The sequence below is a fragment of the Schistocerca cancellata genome, chromosome 5, assembly GCF_023864275.1.
Source record: "Schistocerca cancellata isolate TAMUIC-IGC-003103 chromosome 5, iqSchCanc2.1, whole genome shotgun sequence".
Lineage (NCBI taxonomy): Eukaryota > Metazoa > Arthropoda > Insecta > Orthoptera > Acrididae > Schistocerca > Schistocerca cancellata.
In genome coordinates, this window is record NC_064630.1 from 127,082,648 (window position 1) to 127,103,033 (window position 20,386).

The window sequence follows — 20,386 nt, forward strand, 5'->3', positions numbered from 1 at the left end:
GGGGAATGGCAGACTCGGCGGCAGTGACGATGCCGGCGGTGACCGATGTAACCACCGCATCAATGGCATCAGTTGAGAGAGGCTCAATAGCGGCAGTGGAGGAGAACAAGTCCCAGTCAGCCTTATTCATAGCCCATCTGCTAGGGCGCCCAGAAGAGTGACGCTGTGGTAGTGACAGAAAAATCGGAAAGTGGTCACTACCACACAGGTCGTCATGCAAACTCCAGTGGACAGATGGTAAGAGACTAGGGCTACAGATTGAAAGGTCAATGGCGGAGTAGGTGCCATGCGCCACACTGAAGTGTGTGGAGGCACCATCATTCAAAATCGAGAGATCGAGCTGCGACAATAAATGCTCAACGGTGGCGCCTCGACCTGTTGCCACTGACCCACCCCACAGAGGGTTATGGGTGTTAAAGTCGCCCAGTAATAAGAAAGGTGGCGGCAATTGGGCTATCAGCGCAGCCAGGACATGCTGCGCGACATCACCCTCCGGTGGAAGGTAAAGACTGCAGACGGTAAGAGCCTGCGGCGTCCACAACCTAACAGCGACAGCCTCTAAAGCTGATTGTAGAGGGACAGACTCGCTGTGAAGAGAGTTAAGGACATAGATGCAGACGCCACCAGACACCCTTTCATAAGCTGCTTGGTTCTTATAATAACCCCGATAGCCACGGAGGGCGGGGGTGCGCATTGCTAGAAACCAAGTTTCCTGCAGAGCAATGCAGAGGAAAGGGTGAAGGCTGATAAGTTGGCGGAGCTCAGCTAGATGGTGGAAGAAACCGCTGCAGTTCCACTGGAGGATGGTTTTGTCCATGGCTGAGAAAGGCGTGCCGGGACTGGGACGGCAGATTACGCCGCTGGGTCACCTGCTGCCTCCGATTGAGCACCCGTGCTAGTGCTATTGCTATTCACGGCGTCTGAGGGACCGGCGAGATCGAGGTCCTCAGCGGACGCCAGAATCTCCACCTCGTCCCCAGACGCAGAGCTAAAAGGTTGCGATGGGGTGGCTACCACCGCGCGTTCCTTGGGCTTAGAGCTGCTCTTCTTTGATTTCTCACGCTGCTCCTTGGGTTTAACTGGCTGGGAGGGCTTCACCGATTCAGTCTCCGGGACTGAGGAGGATCGGGAAGCCCTTCGACCTGCAGATTGTGGGCACTTACGCCACTGTCGATCGTCAGCCTTCCCACCGGTGGAAACCTGGGAAGGGAGGGACCCAAGGGACCCCTTGCAAGCGTGAGAAGCCGAAGAAGTTGGACACTTCTCCGGCTTAGAAGCGGGGACCGACGTCCCCGATGGGGGGGATGGTGTTGCTCCTGAGGTAGGTGGCACAGGAGCAACCCGGTGGGTAGAGCCCCCCACTGGCAAGGGGGCAGGAGGAGTTGTACCACTCGTCGATCCGGCCGGAAGGCGCGAAACTGATGGGGCTAGCATAGGTGTTGTAGCAGCGGCGTAGGAAGTTGTCATTCGCACTGGATGTAATCGGTCGTATTTCTGTTTGGCCTCAGTATAAGTCAGTCGGTCCAGGGTCTTATATTCCATGATTTTGCGCTCTTTCTGAAAGACATTGCAGTCAGGCGAGCAAGGTGAATGGTGCTCCCCGCAGTTGACACAGATGGGAGGCGGGGCACATGGAGTATCGGGATGAGACGGGCGTCCGCAATCTCGACATGTGATGCTGGAAGTGCAGCGGGAAGACATATGGCCGAACTTCCAGCACTTGAAGCACCGCATCGGGGGAGGGATATAGGGCTTGACGTCACATCGGTAGACCATCACCTTGACCTTTTCCGGTAACGTATCACCCTCGAAGGCCAAGATGAAGGCACCGGTAGCAACCTGATTGTCCCTCGGACCCCGATGAACGCGCCGGACGAAATGAACACCTCTACGTTCTAAGTTGGCGCGCAGCTCGTCATCAGACTGCAAAAGGAGGTCCCTATGGAAAATAACACCCTGGACCATATTTAAACTCTTATGTGGAGTAATAGTAACGTTAACATCCCCCAAGTTGTCACAAGCAAGTAACCTGCGTGACTGGGCGGAGGATGCCGTTTGGATCAGGACCGATCCAGAGCGCATTTTTGACAAGCCCTCCACCTCCCCAAACTTGTCCTCTAAATGCTCGACGAAGAACTGAGGCTTTGTGGAGAGAAAAGACTCCCCATCAGCTCTCGTGCAAACTAAGAATCGGGGCGAATAACTGTTACCTCCATCCTGGGACTTACGCTCTTCCCACGGCGTGGCCAGGGAGGGGAACTTTTCGGATCGTACTTCTGAGCATTAAATTGAGCCCGAGAACGCTTAGAGACTGCTGGCGGCTGGCCGCCAGCGAGAGATGATGTACCACGCTTCATTGCGGGTCATCCGCCCTGATGCCACCTACTCCGACCAAGGGCCCTCCCCACGGGTGCCACCCAGCCACAGCAAAGGCCACCTGGCAGGATGGCCATTGCCGGGAGTCCTGATACCCCAGGAGGATAGGCATCTACTCCTTGGCATACGTGGGGAGTTAACGGCGCAGGCATCAGTAGAGCGATCCCTGTGTTGTCAGGGGGCTACAACCAAGAGGGTACATGGCGGCCCCACCACAACGGACTGGCTACCGTGCTGGATCTTAGGTGCAAAAATGGCCAAGGTCGTCGTCGCAGTTAAAAGAAACACTGCAGAGTGCAGTGTGGTAATCGCCCAAGAGATCGAAAACGAGCGGGACACCATTGCAACGACGAGAAAGACGGCTAAAGGTCTAATTGCACGACGGATACAGTGCACCATGTAAGGCGCCCTTCCCCAATTGGCTCGCTCTTCGGAATAATTTAGAAAGATGGAGGTCAAACCCGAGAGGGGACCATCACATAAGGCCGAAACATGTGAGACTCCTTTTAGTCACCTCTTACGACAGGCAGGAATACCGCGGGCCTATTCTAACCCCCGAACACGCAGGGGGGTGGCTTGCTTGACCAGTTTTAAATATTTTGGTTTCTTATATGTGATTACCCTATAATTGAGAAGTTCAAAACAAATTTTTTAAATTACCTTGCACTGTCACTGAGTGGTGGCCATTTTTATTTGTAAGCACACAACAGTTTTTCAATTTGGAGACATTAGCATTCGTTTGAATGTCTCTGCACTGGATTTAGTTACAACATTGCAACTGGCATGACTGTTTTTAGGAAAGTCTCTACAGGATTGTTTATTGCCCAAAATACCTTAAATTAAAAAACAACCAGTGAAAATGACCTTCAAAGTTTGGTATGAAAATTTAGAGAATCCACTTTTTAGACCCAGAAATAACAACCATGGAGTGATTAGAACAACACACAAATGTTTCCTTGATTTTTTTATAACTTTTGAAATTTGAAAATCTTCATTTTTTGTAAAGTTTGAGGCTAGTTATCTCTGGTGGGACTGAATATAAAAAACTGATTTTGCACGCTTTGTTCACCTATACGATAGCAAAGTACTGTAAAAATTTCAAGCTGATATTTGACAGTGAAGAAAATTACGAATTTTTGAAAATGAGGAAATAATTCGCATTACATAAGAACTGACCTTATGGTTGTTGCCTATTTAAATGGTTTAGTGTTTCATTGTAATAAAATTTAGTTGTAACCTATATTTAGTTAACACTATCACCCTTTATTTATTTAATATTATTTATTTTAATAACAAAATATTAAACAGGAGATTTTGCTTTAGTTCTATGTTTAAAAAATTTGTACATTACTTCACGTTCAAAATGATAAAAGTAAAACAATAAAAATGTGAAATTTCTCTGTTGTTGAGAAGGCTACATTTTTGTGCACGAGTTTAGTCCTCAAGACAAGTGTGTACAGGAGCTCAGGGGACACAGTGACAAGTCCGTACAGGGGCCCAGTAGGCAGTGACAATTCTGTACGTCAAATGTGTGACCCCCCACTACATTTTCTGGGTGTGGCAGTGTTCAGAAACCTCTCCGAGTGCTTGTACATACTTCCCTGAAAGTGTAGAACATTTTGTGTGCTTTGTCGTGAGTGTAATTTTTAGTTAACTAAAATAATTTTAAAATTTAATAATAAATAAATCTGCAAAGCTAATTGCAATGCAATAAAATGGATGAGCAGTGTTCTGTTGGACAAACAGTAAGTGAAGAGAGCCACAAAACAGTTTACGGTTCAGTTTCAAAAACTTACAAAATTTTAATGACTTTGATGAAGATAGACAAACTTTGTTTAAATTACGAGTAAGTTGTTCTGCATAGTCAGTTTGTATCATGAAAAAAAAAAAAAAAAAAGAGATACAACCACATTTTTGGAAAAATGCTCTGATCCACTCAAAGTTCATAAAATGCCAGTTATTAAAGGGTTGAGGGGAAAAAAACTTGGATTAGAGGGAAATAAAACTTGAACATTTGTCTTTGTTAAGACTGAGTAAAACAGCTTCCTGAGTGAATCTTAATGTGATTGCTAGAAATATTCCCTGTGCCCAAACTGTTACTCAAAAATATTTATCCTACATCCAGAATCAGAATCATGTAACCTTATTAATGACTATGTTCCTAATGAGGAAACTGTCAGAAAATTTAATTTTGCTTTTTCTAATTTAGAGGTATCTCCTACTTCAAATATAAGAAAACTGGGCAGCAGAAAAAGAAATGCTGCTATTGAAAGCAAGATATAACAAATTTCAGACAAAATTAGGAAACACCTAGAATCAGGTTTTAGCAGTGCAGATACCAAAAGTATCTCTCAAAAATAAAATAAAAAAATAAATAAATAAAAAACTACCTTCAGAACCATCCAACATGAAATATTTGAGCTTAATTGAGAAATTAAAAAGGAAGTGTTCAGTGACACCTAGAGAGGAAGAAATGAAAAATTTTTAGTTTGAGCCATGACTCGTGATTAAGAGAACACATAGGTAATTGGTTCAAAAGTTTTGACAGTTTGCCTAGAGCAACCTGAAAATAAGTGAAAGAGTAAGGCATTCTACAAGTTTTAAGAAAGAAGAAAGGAGTAGGAAGAAGTGAAGAAACAACTGAAAAGACCCAGCAGTTTTTCAAAGACAATGAAAACAGTAGAATCTCCTCTGGCAGCAAAGATAGGAAAAGAGTAGTAGTAAATGGTGTGCAGTAACAAAGCAGAAATGACTACTGCTGTCAAATTTAAATAAACTTTATGTAGCTTTCAAAATGCTCATCCTGAATGCGAAATTGGAAGGTGAAAATAATAAGGTGACCTTTGCCCTAAGTGGTGCACTTTGGCTGACTCCTAAAGAACACACTGCATGTGTGTGTGTGTTTATATCACCAAAATGTCAAAATGATGACTGTGGGCGCAAAACTCAATGATGTTAACTGCAAAGATGTACTAGATTTAATGGTTTGTTACAATAACAATCATGATTGTACAATGAGTTTGTGTGATAAATTCCCTGGTAAAGAAACCACTATAACTGTTTAACAGATCTGAGGGGGAAATGTCCAACAATGTTACCTTCAAACAGTGGGTTATAACTGACATGTCTGAAATGATAACAGGAAGAGTACACTGACCCTTTAACTGATAACAAAAATTCTCAAAAGTCGCCACTGTGTTTCTAAAATTAAAAGCAAGTTTTTGAAGAGCAAAAAACACAACTTTATGAAACTGAATGCATAGACCTAGCTGATTCTGCAGGAAACTTAATACATGTGGTTCAGGATGAAATATGAGGATACCACCAAGCAACACTGCATCCATTTGTTTTGTACTTAAAAAATGAGAAAAGTGAAGTTTGCATTTCTTCAAGGTGCATGCTAAGAGATTACTTGGAGCACAACACTTCATTTGTCCATGAGTTTCAAAAGTAGGTAACAAATTACATAAAAGAAAAGTTGTTCAAGTTGAGAAACTTATATACTTTCAGATGTAAGTGGTAGACAACAACAAGAATTTTTCAAATCTTTACAACCATGCAGTAGATTTTTGCCTCTTGCCATGACAAAAATGCATGTAATGGAGTAGGAGATATAACAACACGTTAAATGAGTAAAGCAGCCTACAAAGAATGAGCACAGACCAAATTGTTACAATATAGCACTTTTATGCCTTTTGCAAGGATAATATTAAAGGCATCACCTATTTTCTCATCAAGAAAGAAGAAGTAGTTCATATAAAAGCAACACCTCAAACCAGATTTGTAAACTGTAATAGCAGTAAAAGGGAGAAGGCAATTCCAAAACTTTCTTGCATCACAGAAAACTTAATTTGATGCTATGTAACATCAGAAACTGAAATTTATGAGGATAATTGTGTCAGGGAAATGACACATCTGTATTTAACACTGAATGACATAGTGACGTGTGTATGATGGACAATAGTGGCTTGCACAGGTTGAAAGAATAAGTTTGGTAAAAAAATGATTTTTGTGCAATTTTACTACCCTGCTGGCTCAAGAATGTCATTCAAGGCATCTACTAGTGACAAAGTTTGTATACCAGTGAAAAATGTATTAAGGAAGCTTTCAGTGCTTGCACTTACCACAGAATCTGGGAGGTCTTATTCTATATCACATAAGCTGTCTGAAGAAATAACTGTTCTTAGTGATCACCACTAGGATTAGGAAGTACCACATCTCTAAATTGTGTTAAATGAAAATATTCATTTTAAATCGGTCAAGATAATATAAATGTTTAGTTCAGTCATTTTTAAAGTCTGTGCATATAATTAAGAACCTTAACTTTACTAATAATTGACTGCATCTAGCCAACATCACACACAAATCAGCAACAGCCGTCAGATAAATTTTTGTGTAATCTGAATTATTTCCTCATTTTCAGAAATTCATATCTTTTCTCACAGTAAAACTCAATGTTGAAAAATCAAATTTTAATGTTCAGTCCTACCAGAGGTAGGAAACCCAAACCTTAAAAAAAATATTTTCACATTTCAAAAAATTTATACAAAATTAAGGATACATCTGTCAGTGTTCTTGCTCTATATGAGGCTAGTAGTTCATGACATCTAACTAGAGGAAAAAAAAAAAATCACTCCTTGGTTGTTATTTTTGGGTCTAAAAAGTGGATTTTCTAAATTTTCAGTAGCAAACTTTGGAGATCATTTTCACTGTATTTTTAATTTAGGGTATTTTGGGCAATAAACACTGTTGTAGAGGAGGCTTTTTTCAAAACAATCATGTCAATTGTGATGTTGAAACTAAACCCTGTACAGAGATATTTGAATTATCGCTTATGTCTCCAAACTGAAAAACCATTATGTGCTTTCAAATTAGAATGGCTGGCAGTAGCAGTGGAAGGCAAAAATTAAAAAAAAAAAAAAAAACACTGTTTGAAATTCGGAATTATAGTTCAATAACATGAAAAACAAATATTTAAAAAATGGCCACAATCAACTTAATTTTTAATGGATTACTTCACTTGGATTGACACAATGGGAACTCCCCATTTTGACTGCATATTTGGATTCTCTGCCAAGAAATAAACACAGTTTATTCAAACAATTTTTTTTTCATTTGTGGTAGATGGCACTGTAGTCAACAGATACGAAATGTGACTGTTCTTCTATGATGTAACTGTCAACCTTTGTGTTAACAGTCGATTTTTATGTTTAAAATTTAAAATGTTGTTGTGAATTTGATTGTACAGGACAATATGGTTAGCTGTTTCAGTGTCTCATTAGAACACACATTTAGTGTGATCCACGAACAATGACATGGCTGTAATAGTTTTCTGTTCCCAGCGGGATGCTTGATGTTTGTGAGTCCCCTTGCTCGTCACCACTGGGATGACTGATTTCATTGAGCGGCCATGGAAGGTGCGCTGTCACTATAAGCTCATAGACATTTTACCTTATTACAATGGTTGTGGTTTATATTCCACCAGTAGCCACATAGCGGCCAGCACGAGAGTTACGTCAATTGGATGGAAACACACAGGGGTCATTCCACAGGAAGTGTCCTAGGGCTCCCAGCTATAACATCTTCAATTTTGATGAAATTTGTACAGGATCTACCTGAGGGCCCTAAACTAACTTATGCAAAGTTTCAGGCTCACCTGTAACTTGGTTGAGGTGCTAGGGCCGTTTTCCCGAAGACCACTTTTACAGAGACCTAAAAGTTGTGAATAAATCGTCAAGTTTGGCATTCCACTGTTCCTAATGTAAAAGAGCTAGAATCTTGCTCCTCGGTATAGTGGTACAACTTTTTGTGCTCTACACACAAATGTTGCAAGTAGAGTTCAGAAAGCAATACATTTGGCATAACCTCAGTTCAAAGTGGGCAACAAATCATGTTGCGAGAAATTTGCCCCATAGTTTAATGAGGCATAAGCAGTGGAGAAAGTGCACTATGGACCTAGTCTTTTGCCAAACAACTGTGTCTGGGTGTTTACTGTATCACAAATTTTGGCCTGGCTTGTGTGTTTAATTACTGTGCTACAATCCTGTAAATTTGCTAAAAACATGAATGTATCAAAATATACCAGTGTTCAAAGTCAAGTATCTCAAAATGGACACCTACCACATTACATTCATTAACACCATTCAACAGAGCACATTTCATTCTATTAGAAAAACTTATTTTCATTTTGGTCTCTCTTTGGGTAAGGTGCAAAAATGTTGCCTAAAATTTGGAATTTTGTTGATTATGTCTTCATTGTTTAAATATTCATTTTGCTGTTTATTCAGTGATTTTCAACCTGTTTGTGACAGGTTTGTTGCTAAATTTAACCATTTAACTTTACCAAAGACTGTTACATAATTTTTGGAAGCTGAATGCTTATTAATTTTATTTCTTTTCTTTATTCAGGACTCGGCAATTTGATTTTAGTGTCTGAAGCATATCAAGTTGTTGCTAAAATGGAAGAACATGATCAAGTTAATACATACAGTTTTGGAAATACTGATTCCCCATGCCATTTAACAACATACAGTGCCTTAAAAGGACTGAAAGCTAAGGGTAGAAAGTTAAAAGCTAAACAGGGAATATTGGCACAGCCCAAAGGTAAATGTGGGTAAAAACCTTCTGAGGATGTGAAGGCAAGAGTCATAGAATATTTTTATGATAGAGAGTTTAGTGGGATTTGTCCAGGAAAAAAGGACTGTATTACTGTTTGGATGGATGGAGAAAAGGTTAAAAACAGGAATACTTATTACTGAGCAACTTGAAAGAAATGTTTGTTGCATACCACAATAAAAATGGACCGGAAATTGGATTTTCCAAATTTTGTGAATTACGGCCAAAGTGATGTGAGACTGTAGGCACAGCTGGTTCACATTCAGTTTGTGTCTGCACAATACATCAAAATGTGAAACTAATGTTGGAATATAGCCCAATAAAAGAAGATTACAAAATTTTACTGAGCAGAATTGTCTAATTTGGAAACAAAGGATTGCACGCTTCATTGCTGTGAAGTATGTCCAGCAACATAAGCTCTAAATGAATATTTGGAAAGCACTTTTGCAGATATTGATCTTGAGGATACAATTCAGTTCAAACAATGGACTCACACGACAGACACACACTTGACACCAGAGAGATGACAGTTGAAGAATTCATTGAACTATTAGTTACAAAACTGTTGGCCCTTTCTACTCACCACTACATTGCAGATATCAGAGCAAGCATCTGCAGTTCACTAAAGGTGGTCTCAAACCAAGAGAATTGATCATATTAATGAATTTTGCAGAAAATTACTCCTTTATTGTCCAAGACGCAGTGCAGAGATTCCATTGGGAAAATAGTCAAGCTGCAATACATCAATTTGCCATTTACTACAAAGGTAATGAAGACCTAAGGAGTGTCAGCTACTGCATGATCAGTGATTGCCTCCAACATGACACAGTTACAGTGCATGTGTTGTTAACATACTTGATCAAATCCCTTAAGTGCATTTTTAAAGAAATTAAGCATCTTCATTATTTTAGAGACGATTCTGCAGCACAGTACAAAAATTTTAAGAGCTTCCTAAATCTTTGCCACCATCAAAATGATTTTGGCATTACTGCGGAATGGACTTTTTTCAGAACAAGCCATGGGAAATCTCCATGTGACAGAATTTGGGGCACAGTTAAACGTTGAGCAGCAAGAGCTAGCCTTCAACACTCAATTGACAACCAAATCTTAACACCAACTGATCTGTTTGAATATTGCAAAAAAGTACATGGCATTGAATTTATTTACATTAAATAAGAAATTATTGATCATGTAAAAATTGATCAAGAGAAATGTTTTGAGGATGGATGTATAGTGTCTGGTACAAGAGACCATCACCATTTTGTGCCAATTGATGAAAAGCAACTTAAGATTCAGAGTATCAAATGATACATTGTCCTTTACAGCAAATGTTAACCGTCATGCTAAAGTTGCTACTAAACATGTTGCCATTAATGAACTACAGCCTGGCCAGTATGTTGCTTGTGTTTATGATGGAAAATGGTGGATAGGAAATATCAGTGAGGTTTCATGTGAAGAAAAAGATGCCTTGACTAATTTCATGCATCCTCATGGAGCTACTCAATCATTTCATTGGCCTACTAGAAGAGAGACATGCTGGATCCCAGAACAGATAATTGCAGTCAAACCGGTCCCAGCTGCTTCAATGATGGCTCTAGCACCTCAACCAAGTTCCAGGTGATCCTGAAACTTTGCATAAGTTAATGTAGGGCCCTCAGGTACATCCTGTACAAATGTAATCAAAATTGAAGATGCTCAAGCTGGGATCATCATCTAAACTGGCACTTGACATGGAATAACCCACAGGGAAGTCAGTCACCGTGACGGTGGGATTCGAGGGTGGTCACCAAAATCAAGAATTCCAATGGTTTGGGTCTTACCACGATCAACACAATACAGAACAAGTAGTTTCTTTGCCAGAGATGTCACTGCCTATCCACTTCAATTTTAATATACAATCACACTTGCAACATGATTCAAGTATTGCCTTAACATCAATATCAACTTTTAGAACACAATGGTTTTCATTTACATCATGTATTGGGTCTTAACTGCAAAATCTGGCATACTTGTTATTTGTCATTTGCAGTGCCATCTACCACAAATGGGAAACAATGGTTTGAGTAAACTGAGTAAACCATATGTATTTTTTTGGTGCTTATTCTGAATATGCAATAGAAATGGGGGGGGGGTTTCTGATTTGAAAATACAAAGTTGATTCTGCCCACACAGGACAGCTAACTTTTCACCAAGAAAATTTTTTGTTTGATGGATCATTTGAGATATTTAGTTGTCTCAAGTGAAAATAAACATCCTGTATGTAAATGACTTGCCCAGTTCTATGTTGTGTAAATCCACACTTGTTACAACTGGATAAGTTGCAGGAAGACCAAAATGTCAAAGTAGGGACCATCTCAGGGAAGCAGTTAAATGGTTCCAAATCAATGAATCACTTATTAATCATGAAAAAAAAACTGTAAACATCCTCTTTAGTTTATGTATAAAGGTGATAGCAATTATTGTGAATGTGCTTCAGCTAAACTACTTGGGTCCATCTTCACTCAAAATTAACATCTAGCATACCGATTATATCTGTACTAAGCATGTGCAGTATATTTATTAGGTAAATTAAGGTCTTGTGTTTATGATAGGTTATTGCTGCAAAATAAGTTCTCATTTGACCAACAAAAGGAATCAGATGCATCTGTGGGGTGTTCAACATAACTCACCTAAAACAGACTGACACAGTTTCCGGACTTAACAAAACTCAAGATACATTACTAACAGTTATATATCTGAATGGTGCAAAAAGTGGCAGTTGACTCTAAATAACGAAAAGTGTGAGGTCATCCACATGAGTACTAAAAGGAAATCAAACTTCAGTTACACGATAAATCAGTCTAATCTAAAAGCCGTAAATTCAACTAAATACCTAGGTATTACAATTACAAGTAACTTTAATTGGAAAGAGCACATAGAAAATGTTGTGGGGAAAGCTAACCAAAGGCTGCATTTTATTGGCAGGACAGTTAGAAAATATAACAGACCTACTAAGGAGACTGCCTACACTATGCTTGTCCATCCTCTTGTAGAATACTGCTGCGCGGTGTGGGATCCTTACCAGGTAGGACTGGGAGTGCATCGAAAAAGTTCAAAGAAAGGCAGCACGTTTTGTATTAACGCGAAATATGGGAAAGAGTGTCACAGAAATGATACAGGATTTGGGATGGAAATCATTAAAAGAAGGCTTTTTTCGTTGCAACGGAATCTTCTCATGGAATTCCAATCACCAACTTTCTCCTCTGAATGCGAAAATATTTTGTTGACACCAACCTACATAGGGTGGAACAATCACCACGATAAAATAAGGGAAATCAAAGCTCATACGGAAAGAGAGGTGTTCATTCTTTCCACGCGCTATACGAAATTGGGAGAATTGTGAAGGTGATTCGATGCCAGGCACTTGAATGTGATTTGCAGAGTATCCATGTAGATGTAGATATGGGGGTAACGCTATTTAACATGTTACCAGTTCAAGCTCACAATGTGTCACTGAGGATGTTTAAAAGTGCTACAGAGAAATAGCTTACAGAAAAAGCACTTTATACAACATAAGAGTAAACGTCACACTAAAGATATGTACTAATATACAGGGCGAGTCACTAACTATTGCCACCTAGAATAACTTCCGAAGTACAACAGTAGCTGAAAAGTTTGTTGGACAAATGTTGCACAGGACAACAGGTGCCATAAGAGATGGTGCTTTGTTGCCAGGTGTGGTCACTTCAAAGACATGAATGTCAATTTTTTTTTAATGGGACGCTATAGTTTGGTACTCATTTTCTGATAGCGGCTATCGTGATGAATCCAATGATGTGTACCCGTAAGGTCTTTGAAGGTCAAAAAGGTGGCATGATCGTCCATTTGCAGGTGGTGTTCGAAGTGACTACCATTGGTATCAATGCAGTGGTGCACTCTTATCATGAATTGAGTGGTATTCCTTATCACTTCGGCACTTATTGAAGCACATGCTCTGACAATTCTCTCTCGCATCTCATGCAAATATTAAATGTTTGCCGAATACGGCGTATCCATCTAACGTGCCATTGACATGTAAACACCATTCAACAGTTTCGCAATACAACACTATTAGGAACGGTAAGACTAGTATCATCAAATCAAGTGAATTTGATTGATTTATTCCTTCGAAGAACAAGCCGATATGCTTCTCATTTACGGAGAATGCCAACGAAATTCAATGAGAGCTAGAGACTTATACGCTGAAAGATATCCTCAACATACTCACCCTACACGTTATACATTTAAATGTGTGTATGATAAATTGAGAACAACTGGAACTTTAACGCATTGGAAACATATCCGGCAAAGGAAAGTTACTAACGAGGAAACGGGAAATTGGTACCGTAACTTGGGGTGAATTGGTACAGAAAGTGAAATTTTTACTGAAAATTAATATCAAAATATTGTACTATAATTTTGAAATTTTAAATACAGCATCTCTAGTCCTTCCTACAGCAATGTGTTACATGAATGAAAATGCTGTACCATAACCCTGCTTCAAATTTTGATCTGAATTGTGTTCCAAATCGCCCCAAGACTTGGAGTGATTTGGAACACTGCATATTTTGAACAGTAGTTGCATTTGAAACATGTGGTGAGGTGAATTGGAACATGTGAAACACATCTAACAAGCATTTTAATAAGAAAAATGCATTTATACTACCTCAACTTTGTATTAATTATTTCCCATTAATATTTTTTATATTAGCGACCAGCTTTATTAACCATTAAATCTCTGAGCTTACAAATGCTTTTCTAACAAAATTATTTTACAAAAAACAAACCATATCATTCATTACTTAATACAACACTTTACATTACATGATGTCAATGCCTTCAAGAGTTTTAAATATCATTCTACCTCTTCGGAAAACAGCTCCTTGCACCTTCATCACAACTTGTGCTTTTGACACCACACACGTCTACATCATCAGGCAAAAAAGTATTCTTGTTTCTCACTAATTTTCTTCCTCGTGAAAATAACTTTAATGTCGTCATGCAGCTCCATAGCCTCAATCCTTCCTACACATAATTTTGAATGCTTAGCCTCTGTAACAGGAAGTCAGCTGTACACACACACAGCAATCCAAGCATTGAAGAAACAATCTTCCATGTCTGACATGAACCACTTCGGGTTTATGGATTCCTCACTTAATGCACTTACTAAGGTGCGAAAATAAATTTGCATGGCTACTTTGTCTCCCCTGCTTATCGATTTTGCACTCACAAACTGGGCATGTATATTTGCAACTTTCGTTCTCATGAACCTTAACATGCATGTTTAAATTATGTGAATCACGAAAACTTTGCAAACACACTGGTAACGAGATGGTGTTTCGTGGACCCATTTGACATGGGAAGCACGTGCTTGAAGGCTGATAAAACTGTCTTCACACAGTCATCTATCGTTTGATCCTGTAACTGACTACTGAGTACTGAGCGTGACCCGTGACACCTGGACTAGCAAAGGATCATGGTAGGTTGTCGCTAGAGCCATCTATCGGTAGGTCCGGTAGTTGAGCATCCCTCATTTCGCTAGCTTTAGACGCCTGACTGACCTTCAAAGACCTTACTGTTACACATCATTGGATTCGTCAAGATAGCCGCTATCAGAACATAAGTACCAAACTAAATCCTCATGTTAAAAAAGTTGACCATCATACCTCTGAAGCGACCCCACCTAGTAAAAAAACACCAACGTAATAATACGCCCCCCCCCCCCCCCGTCCCAAGCAACTTTTGTCCCTCAAACTTTTCAGCTCCTATCATACCTATTCTTGGTGACAATAGTGTGTCTCATCCTGTAGTTTCGTTTAGATCAAACTTACATACGTGTGAATATATTGAATACATCATTTGCAGTATGATACGCAATTTTGTATCTTGACAGACAATAATTATCTAACCCTTTAACACGCGAAGTGACTTCTCTGTAACGTATGCCATGAGATGGGATCTCTGGGACCCCCTATGTTTACACCGAGATTTAAAGCAATCATTTGAAATTTTTAATTTATGTTATATAATATTTATTTTTACAGTTATTTAAGTATTGTTTAAATGCTTTATCTTATTGTACTAAACAAGGCCTGCAGCATTTTACTATTTATCACACAAAAGCACAATTTTGTGTGGCTCTTTTAAACAGTACACATAAATGGGCTGTTAGAGTACTGGATTTTACGTTCTGAAAAATTATACAATCTCTGTAGCAAATAAATTTCCAAATAAAACTCAATTACTGGGTTTAAATTTGCGCATGAAAATTCCACCCGATACGTACAAAAAAGTCGGTCAAATTGACCTTCATTGCTGGGAACTGCATTTTTCTTATCACCACCCAGAACACATTCGATTTTATCAGACTATGTATTTTATTGAAGAAACAGACAACTTTCCTGAAGTTCTTTCTCTGAATGATATTCTTGTTTCATAGCAAAACTGTGAACACTGACTAATGTAAAATCGTCGTGTTTTACGATCTCTTATTGACAGCTTCCTCCATAGACTAACAATTTCATCTAACTCGGGAAAGTTAAAAATGGCACATTCGTGAGGACAAATTTCGAGTTCACGAGGTGCGGTCTCGGAGACTCCAACACCTATCAGAAAATACGTGTCAACAAACACAGAAGGCGATAACGCATCCGATAACAAAATATCGTAGGCTTTGCAATTTAAGGAGGGTCTGGGGAGTATAGAAGCATTCCACCACGACTGGCCTTGGGGGACGAATTCGAAAATTTTAGCGCAGTCAGAGACCACACCTCGTGAGGTAAGGGCTACAATATCTTTTGCACCTTGTATGTCATTTATGTCATATTTAAGGATGGATACTAAATCTATTGGAATGGTGTTGGCAGCAGTAACTAGAAATGTGTGGTGATACCGTTTCTGGAACTGTCCCCAATGTGCTGTACCTAGGTTCCAAGAAAACTTCATACGATTTTATTTTCCTTCTGTAATGAAACAAGGACATACTAACGCCCTGTATTTTGTGTGGCGCAAACATTTTTCCGATGTACTAGAGCTCCTCACTCGGAAATGTAGAAGTTAAACTCCCAGTTAACAGACTCAGGTTTTAACATTTTCGCGGAACAGTGTCGCTAATGTTGAGACAGATCAAGTAACGTTGGTTCGCTACACCAGAATAAAAAAGGCACGATTTGTTATTTTTATTCTCTAAACTGATGGAAACCACGCAAATATTTATACAAACAGCGCTTTAGGAAATACTGATTGCTGTTTACAACACTACTACAGTACGTAATACTTAGCTTGTTTGTCCTCCGAACTGCAATTGTTGCAAGTATTTGGCAGTTACAGTAAAAACACGTATGCTAACACTGCTCCACTGCACAGGCAATAAAATTAAGCTAATTATCCCGTACAAAGCAGCTTTTTTATCACTAAAATAGCCAAATTTAGCGTCTCTCGCAAGTGTTCGAAGTTTAAAGTGCCAGTGTTGCCAATATGCGCAGTATGAAATTAGACACGTGAGAAATTTTTAGAATGACAATATTAACACTGTAGGTTTAATTTCCGTACTAATAATACGCAAGGACGTTAAATATAGAGTCAATCTGTCGGTTGAAATGGGCAGTATCATAAGCTGAGTATTATAGTTTGGCTGGTATACGAAACAGGCACATTTATATTAGACAAATGTTTGTGTGATCTGTATACGAATACTTCCGGATTAGGATCAGCATTAAGTCTGAGTAAACGCATAACATAAGGTGATACGTGGATAGTAGGTTAGTTTGGGGCAGCACAGCAAGGCTAACAATATGGTATGATGAACTCTTAAGATATGTAAATACATAAAACTGCAAACAGTCACTTTTTTGAATAGTTATTTATTATTCCATGAATCGGTTTTCGAACCTTTTCAAGTTCATCTTGAGATGGTTTTCCGGAAGTTACATTTTCTAGCGTAACGCTGGCTCTGAGGGAAGAAGATGGAACATGCTTTAATATTTAGCCAAGAGTATTGTTTATCTGTCGGAATGGGTGCAAAATTTTAGTTTTGTACTTACTGCGACAGTAGAGGCGGCTTCTTTCTGTTAGTTTCGATCTGTCTGCTTCCATTGTAATGGCCAGTTGGTACATCACTTCACACTGGCAATCACAGTGGAAGCAGACGGACACTAATTAAAAAAAATAAAAAAAGAAGCCGCCCATACTGTCGCAGGAAATGCAAAATTTTAATTTTGTATCCACATCGACAGATAATACTCATGGCGATACATAAAAGCGTATTCCATCTTGTTGCAGAGCTAGCATTATGCTAAAAACATATGTAACATCCAGAAAACCACCTGAAGATGAACCTGAAAAGGTTCGAAACCCGGTTCATGGAATAATTAACTATCCAAAAAAGCGACTGGTTGCAGTTATATGTATTTTGGTTCCATTAAGTTACGGGTTTCAAAATATCCGTAATGCAGAAGCCCAGTCAGGACATTCAACTATCTGTTTAGGCCTACGGGATGAACCTGGGAATCTGGAGTACCACAAAGATTAATTTAGTCTTTACAGATTTCACTGTTTTATTTGCAAACCGAATGAGTAAAGATGTTTTATATGTAATTACACTCTAAACAAATACTATGGTATGGGCACGAGTTTTACAACCTTTAGTACCGGAATATTCAGTGTGGCACTTCCATTTGAAGACACCAAACAACACACCACTTGACACTGAATGGAGCTCTTCAAGAAGACGCCAGTTCCTCACCCGAGTGAAAACTGATTACGAGTTGAGTTGGTCACAGTCTAGTCGCGACTAGGTTGTTTTCTCAAAATATATTTTATCAGCGTCCCTGTTTGAGTGAAGGAATTTATCCCCCTACTCCACATCTGCGGTCAGCAAGTGAATGGGCTCCTGTAGTTGACTTTAATGTTTTCTACAGCCCTTCTGATCGCAAGCCCATCGACTGGGGCTAGCCCTCAGGCAGCGAACAAAAGTAAGCTAATATTCCAGATTACTTGCTATTTTAGATTCCTTTAATTTTTTTGCTGCTGTATTATCTAGAAGTTGACTGAAAAATTGGAAATGGCATCTTAAAAAAGAAAAAAAAATCGGTGCATGTAGACATGCTACCGATACGAAATAAATTATCACCAGATGCATAACGCGGCTATCAATTCCTTAAGAAGTTCCTATGTTATGTAGAAAGTTTCAAACTTGGACAACCGCAGTTTTAATGAAGTTGCATGGAGACCTCTCATATTTTATAAATGGTAAGACGCCTCTCAAATACAGTGAAATAAGATAAGCGCGAGTGCGGAAAACATTTACAGTATTAAGTGAAACCTACATAAATGTAGATACTATAAGTAAATTTAAAGAAAACGCAGTTGATACGATCATGTATCCACTAGCCGTCAGAGGTGTCCATAGCAAGCGAGTATATTCGCTGAAAAATTAAACTTTTATACTCACTGCCTCAGCAAGCTCAAAACAGTTTGTCGCAGCTGCTGTTGCCGTAGTTCGCCCTCTAATGCGCGAAGTTACCGCAAGTGCCGGGGCAGTTCAATTTTGCGCCGCGGGAGGCAGCACAAGGGCTAGCTGCCCGTTCACCTGTTGACATGGCCCGTATTAGACTGCGAAAGTTCTTCAGTGAATCTTTTGTTAAAACTAGGGTCGCGTTACAACTTCTAAAAAAGATACGCAAACAGTAACCCAGCACTCTTTCAAAGTTTTTACAAAACGTCTTTTATAAAAGATATTTGACGAACATCTTTTACAGAGAAAGACGGGTCTATCAGGTTTGTTCTCCGCTCTTTCTTCACCGGTGCATTTCAAAAGCTGCGATTGTTTTGGAACAGAATTGCAATGAACTTTTATTTCAGCGCTGCTTTCAGATAGCAGTTTCTTGAATAGTATCGAGAAATCACACAGACAATTTTTCATCGGTACCTGCATTTCAGAGAAACTAACTATCTTGAACCGAAAGCTGATTTCCATTTGCATTTATTTGTACAGTTCATCAAGTTGCTCGACTACACTCTTCCCCTGACCGCGAGACATACAGAGCTAGAAGGGACTGCGCGGAGCTGCAGGCTTGCAATACGCTCGCGAAAAGGATGGAAATCTATGTTCAAATATTTTGAGTTTCTCCCGTCAGTGTCCCATTTCCCCGTCTGCAAATCAGTGTTCATGCAAAATCAAATGTACGGCAGCAGTCGATATTCGCAAGGATCCCTCTGTCTGACGGTTTAGGCTATCCTTCTCCGTCACGTTGTGCACAGCGTCCATGTTTTTTTTTTTTTTTTTTTTTTGTTTTCTTTTTTTTTTTTTTTTTGAAGCAATAACATCCTACTCCGCAATCCAGTTGTAAGCAATTTTTTTCTGAAAAAGTGGGATAACCGATTCGAGGATATTATGTTGAAATTAGGCCTTCACGAAAATCGGCCAGCGAAATATATCATGCGAAATTCCAGTTTATAGAACGCTCTTTGCCCAACGCTCACTAGTCAGCCAGCTCTGAGCTGCCATTGTTTTAAAAATAGCAAGTGACGTGTTCTTACGCAATGGTAAACGTCACACCGCAATTTTGTTACCAATATGTCGTTTTCACAATTAAAAAGGAAAAGGAAAGACGTTGAAAGTAAATTGAGCTTCACAGTTCACCCCATACAAGTCACGCGGTGCACATATCGAAAAAAAAACCCTCATAATTTCTCATGCGATGAAGAAGAGATACTCTATGGATATTAATAAATAAGAACACATGCAAGCACCCTCTACGGTTCCCCGTGTTCTGTTATCCGCCCACACTAAATAGAATTTAACTGAATATAATCAACCTCTTTAGTTTATCGTTGGTAAAGCATGCAATCTTAAGTTCCAAACTTGTCAAAACATAACTCCTTTTAATGCCAAAGCGCGCAGATACTTTGAATTTATAAAAATGCACAACGTTTTGTAATCATGCCACACCTGCTTTTTTCCTACGATATCACTGATCATTTTTAAATCTGATTGACGTCTACTTTCGAATTTTCAGGTATTTGCCACTGCTTCACCTGAGCACAATATAAGGGATATTTTTCTCTTTTTCCGTACTTATACTGTACATATGGCAACCCAAACTTTTTCATTTCCTATTATGTAAACTATTTAAATTTCCTTTATTCATACACTTACAATAAACGCTTCAGACCCACGACAAAATGGATTTAATGTAGAAGTCGAAACCTGTCGAGCACTGGCATAAAAAAATGAAACGTCCCCTTAGAAAAATTAATGAATTTCTGTGCTGATAAACCTCTACGTTATTTCATTTTCAAACAGCTGAGCAAAACTGAACGTACTCAGACATTAGTCTCTTTACTTATTCTGATCATCACTAAACTCACACACAAC